General features: G+C 32.0%; 1 non-coding gene across 1 annotated transcript; it reads right to left on the reverse strand.

The window, feature by feature from the left end:
* Window positions 1-5089: 5089 nt before the first annotated feature.
* On the reverse strand, window positions 5090-5161 carry Trnah-gug. Its single transcript has one exon. It is a non-coding gene; the product is annotated as a tRNA-His (tRNA).
* Window positions 5162-6246: the final 1085 nt, after the last annotated feature.

Here is a 6246-nt window from a genome sequence, read left to right on the forward strand (position 1 = left end):
ATATTGTTGATTCTTACTCTCGAGAATCTTCTACAACTTTGGACATTGGCGGGAGTTTTGCAATACATATTTAACATTATAAGCTACGCATGTTTTTAAATATAAACTTAATCTAAACAACGTCGATGTTAAAATAAATATATAATAACAAATTCGTTACATGTCCTAGAGGACGAAGTTGGGAGGTGACGGGTCAAAGTAATGCTTTAAGAACTCAATATGTATATACTTAAAACATGGTATACACTGTGGGATGGTCAGGGTGACTTTGTAGGAAAAGGTAGCGGCCAAATTAGTGGCAGTAGGGGTGCTTTCTGTTACCCGCTTTTAACACTCAGCTCCCAACGAAACTACTTAAGTTGATCATAAACTGTCCAACACTAGGGCAAGTGCAATTGCTCAAAAGGCACTTAGATGGCGTAATTGCCAATTGGATAATGGGAAACTACCTTTTGTGTAGAGTAACTCCTCCATCTCATTATCTACAAGAGTTGTAGCCCCTGTTGTCAGGCTCGCTGACACCAAAAGAACTCTTGTACAAGATGATATTCATCTGTCAACAGAGGTCAGTCACAAAACAAACCTGGATAATCTGTTGGTGGGATTAAAGTGAGGCGATCAAAACTTCAACTGATTCAATTTAAGCTGTGAATTTTTGTGAAATATATTAATTTTTGATGTACTTTTGAGTTTCTCATTTGTATAGTATAATATCGGTACACTTACTCTACCACAGATGTGAGCGTGTGTGGAAAAAGAAGGAGGGACTTAAAGAGTTTTTATCTTTGGGTTACGAGTGAATTTTAAACTGTGTTCTTCCATCTTTTGTTAACTGTGTATTGTATATACAGTAAGAATGCATCATATTCTTGCTCGTCTGTATGAGTATGTATGTGGGTAAGAAATGATTAGACTTCATTTTAATTTTTTGTCTTTCAAGTTTATTGAACTTTCATTTAAAGTTTGATGGTTGATGTTTTGATGTACGTGGTATTTATTTTTTATTTTTACTGTCCTGTTTAATAAAGGTTTAATTTTATGTAATAAACTTAAGGTTTCCCGATGGGACAGTAGTAAGTCTACGAAGTTACATCTCTAAATCCTGTTTAATAAAGGTTTAATTTTATGTAATAAACTTAAGGTTTCCCGATGGGACAGTAGTAAGTCTACGAAGTTACATCTCTAAATCCTGTTTAATAAAGGTTTAATTTTATGTAATAAACTTAAGGTTTCCCGATGGGACAGTAGTAAGTCTACGAAGTTACATCTCTAAAATCTGGGATTCTATTCCCTGCGGTAGACACAGCATATAGTTCAATGTGGCTTTGCTCTCAAACAAATAAGCAAACAAACAAAATAGTTAATTTTAATATGTTGTTTTCAACAATCCTGATGTTCATGTTCACCAATGAACGGCTTTGGTCTTCCACGTCAACTTGGGGTATCGTGCTAGACTGTCCTTCGATGCAAGGGGAACAGGATTATTATCACAAATACTAAATAAGCTTCAATAACGTTTATTTTAAACGTGTAATATATTGTTAAAGGTTTTTATTTTTTCGTTGTATTCTCCTTTAATGCTATTGTTCTATTCACTCTCAAAACAAACAGCGTATCTCTTTGTTTTTCTGTTTGGTTTTATTTCTGTTCTTTTTATTTATTTCTAATTTTTATGCTTTTAACAATTTATTTATCTATTTTTTAATATTAAAGGGTATTTTATGTATTTCTTTGTTAAAGAATGTTATTATGTCCTTTGTGAAATGTCGATGATAAAGGTTTTTGAGTATTGTGTTCTGTATTATGTATTATTGAATAATAATATTTCCATTAACATTCGATGACGAGGAACCCACTTTGAGACTAATACATTTGATGTTATGTTAAACTTATATTAAAGTTTTTCTTCATTACCCATTCAAGCCGTCTCCAACCATTATTCCATTAACATTGTATTCTTCTATCAAATAAAAGTAATTTCATTACGTACTGTCTTTTGAATCATCTTTAAGGGTTTTATTTCATTATAAAACATTTTGAAACTTAGGTAAAGGGTTTTCTTATAAGTATTTCCAATGTTATGTAATTAAGTTGTACTTCTTTGTTAGAGGTTTGTGTTGTTCATGTGGTGTTCATATGTTCTTCTTGGCCAAATCACGAGTTTAAAGATAATAGGACTTAAAATTATCTTTAACTGTCAGTTTGAGGTCAAGCCTGAAACATAGATGGGTGGAATTGTGATACACGAGTGTATCGTGTGTTCAGTATATCATGCCCTATAAATTCAACCACATTCAGTGATGTAGAAAATTTCGAATTTTTCGTGTACTTGTTTCTATGATGTTTTGGAATAAAAACAGTTGATCAATAAATCTTTGAGGTTTCTCGGTTCTAGTGTAACCTTGTGTTCTTGTCTCACTTTCATATCATGTATCACCCTCTTTTTCCTGCGAAACTGCAGTGATATCCTACAGTTGGTAATATCAGTATGCCCTAGGCGATGAATACTATGAAAGAGTGACCAGTCACATGGTCATACATCGTGAAAGACATAAAAATCAAGTTTTGTTCGATCATGAAACCTATTTATCTTTCTAGATTACTTTTACTTGGTTTTCTACATGTTTAGTTCTCCAACGGTTTGTCCCGAGAGAAGAAATAATGCAGTTCTACACACGATTCCATTACAGAGACAGATTGTTTGACTGTCTATGCAAGTACTTACACTGATTTCTCGCTATGTAATAAATAGAGATGGTTTCATTTGACCTTAAATGTGCCCAGTCTGTTGATTTCTCTCTCAACCTTCAACTCAGTCGAGTTTTCAGACTCAACTGATTCAACAAATTTCCAGTTCGACCCTGCTGTTATTAACTTTATGTGTCAAATTATTCTAAGATATATAATGTAACCTGTACAAATGTTTAAAGTTCATAATACATAGTAATATATTAATAGTTAAGGCTTATAAGTTTTACAATATGCTGAAATGATGTAAAAACAAGTTTCAACTATTGAAATCTGAGCTTATAGAAGTGCTGCAAGATTAAACGTAATATAAGATGAATCACCCATATGTATAATGATAATGAATAATTAAAACACAGAACTCAGAAGTTGATTTCTCGCAATCTACGATATTTATCAGGCAGTGTATTTATAAGGACGAGTTTGATGACGTTGATATGTCATTTAATTAAAACACATCCTTGAAATAGAAAGCTTGCATAGACGAACTGGGTTTTTTCGTTGTTTTTTTGTTTGTTTTTGTTTTCAACACAAACAATGTTAATATTATTCAAAATTACTTCGAATAAAACACAAAATGTATCCTGAAAACTAATTTTTATTATGTTTGCCATCTGGTAACATGGTGTAATTTCGAATAGAGAAACAACCATTTATATTTAAACATTATAAAAAATAATAACAATTAGGACATATAATAATATTTCGTTTTCTAATTAAGCTGTCTAACTATAAATGATTAGGAATAAAGAAATTCTCGGTATAATTTAATATATTTCCTCTTTAAAACCTGGGATTCAAACCTGGGTTATTGCGGCCACAACGCAATGTCCTAACCACTAGACGATCACAGCATGGTATACAATTTTCTTTGTTTTCTTTTTCTCAAAAGATAGATGACGTTCCTCTTCGGTCAACGTCCTATAATATATGGTTGAGACAGCAACTACACAACAGCGCTTTTAGCTTAGACTATAATGTCACCTGATGTTCATGTTTACATCTGTAGATATAAGAAACAAAATGAAACAATGACATCACTTCATATGGAATACTTGTTACGATATTTTTTTAATTGTAGCATATGTATTTGTCCAGAATCATTATTTAATCAGTCAAATATATCAGTTAGAAATTCTTATACCAAGAGAAGTATTTTTCTCAACCTGTTAAAAGAGATCTTACGAAACTAGGCGTCTCCGCGTTGTAGCTAATATTTTTGTTAAACTCCAGATAGAAATATGTGAATTTTTATCAGTTGAAGTTGAAGCAAATTGACTCTATTTTGATTCCAGTGTTATTAGACACGAAGTGATATGTGTTGAAGATAAAATCAGTCCATCAGCTTCAACGGTTACAAAATACAGACTTCTATTTATTGAAAGTTAAGGTTACTCAAACAAAATTAGGATAACTTCAATGTAGTTTTTAATATTAGAGATATAATTACACACAACTCTGGTTTGCTGTGTCTCTAATAAGTTCTGAAAGTAAATGGGAATGCGTAAGTGATAACTTATATATGTAAATTCCTTCAAGCAAATGGGCCTATATATTGTCATGAATCTTCATGGAGAGTTAAGTGGAATTTTCCAAATACTGAAAATTAAGACTAAAATATACTTTATACTCAAAACGAAACTGTTGTAATGTGGAAAACCGTTAGCCTTGAAACTACCACATGTATTTATGTCGTTCAAAAGAGGGGTTTGTTGTCCACATATTCATGATGCTGAGTAATTCTATGTTTACTCCCTGCTACAATATTAGTGTCATGGACTGACCAAAACATTTAAGTGAAATCACTAATTTTATATATAACTTAAAAAGGAAACGTCAGCAGTAACTAAAAGGATGAATTCTAATATTGGTGGCATTTTTTGTTTAAATGTTTTTGTTTGTGACGTATATTTTATTAAGGGACCCTTTTACCGAAGGTTATGAACCCTTAAGCAATTTAGCGTGTGTGAATGTTCATGTACAAATTTCATTTTAGAATTTGTATGAGCCAAGTCAAAATTTACAATAGAAGTTTAATTTTGAAGAGAGTGTAGTTTAATATCATCGTTGTGTTTAATTTTCCAAGGACTTACAGCTCAGGTTTATAACTATATATAACTACATAAGATAGATCAGTATAAGGTATAAAGTATAATGTGCCATGATTGTGTTGGTTATAGGACATTCAGTGTAACAGCATTCAGGTGTAAAACATAGCCGTCAAATGCTTCGAGGAACATAGAAATGTAAAACATCTGTAACAGATGCTTTAATTTTCATTACTGTTTTAACACCGATTTGAGCAATAAAAAGTAGAAATACATGAAAATTATAAAGTACTTGCCGCGACCAGGATTCGAACCTGGGTTATTGCGGCCACAACGCAATGTCCTAACCACTAGACGATCACGGCTCCGGAAACATATTTCTGTTTCATTGTTTACATACTCGTGCCTATGAGTTTTATTTTTGTTTTCGGCCAACGCCTTACTTCTGATTTTTAAGCTTGCGGTTGTTCTCGATGCCCATGTTTATCAACATAACCAGTAAAAAAAGTAGAACAATACCCTCAAGTTACCCTCACGTTTTATACCATTCACTACCGGTAGTGTCCACATATTACATTATATTGAGTAATTTTTTGTTGTTGTTTTTTTTTTTTTTTGCCTCTTACACCATCGACATAAAGAACTGGTCAAAATAGTTAGTTAATATCAAATACATCATTTAATGTGATTAATTCGATTTAATTTGAACTTTTATACATGAGTCGTGTTATTTGGGACCAAAAGCAATCTGGTACACAATAAATTTAGCGAAATTATTTAAAGGGTATTTTATGTTTGTTATCATGTCATTTGGCAAAGAGTTTTTTTAAGCATTGTGTTCTGTATTGTACCTTATAGACTAACAATATTGCCACTAGCATTGTATTCTTTCATCACATAAATGTGATCTCATCATGAACTATGTTGTGAACCATGTTTAAGGGTTTTGTTTTATCATAAGGCAATTTAAACCTTAGTTAAAATAGTTTTTTTTAAGTACTTCCAAAGTTGTGTAATGAAGTTGTACTTCTTTGTTAAAAGGTTGTGTTGTCCATGTGGATTTTAAACATTAATTAAAAGGTCTTCTTGTAAGTATTTTGTATTTTGTTTTCTACACATTTAGTTCTCCACGAGTTTGTCCCGAGAGAAGAAAAACTGCAGTTCTACACATGATTCCAGTGGAGAGCCAGATTGTGTAACAATCTAAGTAGGAACTTCCACTGTGTTTTTTACTGGGTGATAAATACGTATAGTTTCACTTAACGTCCAGGCAACTTACAACTCATTCAAGTTTTCAGATTCAGTTAAACCAGCGAAATTTCTGTTCAACATTGCTATTATGAACTTTTTATACAAAACTAGCAGAGACCCGCAAATTAGTATCTTTATCGTAACAGTGCTTCTTTAAATGTAACATTTCTAGTACAATACAAACGAATTGTAATCGTAG

Source organism: Limulus polyphemus, unplaced genomic scaffold (assembly GCF_000517525.1).
Source record: "Limulus polyphemus unplaced genomic scaffold, Limulus_polyphemus-2.1.2 Scaffold810, whole genome shotgun sequence".
Classification (NCBI taxonomy): domain Eukaryota; kingdom Metazoa; phylum Arthropoda; class Merostomata; order Xiphosura; family Limulidae; genus Limulus; species Limulus polyphemus.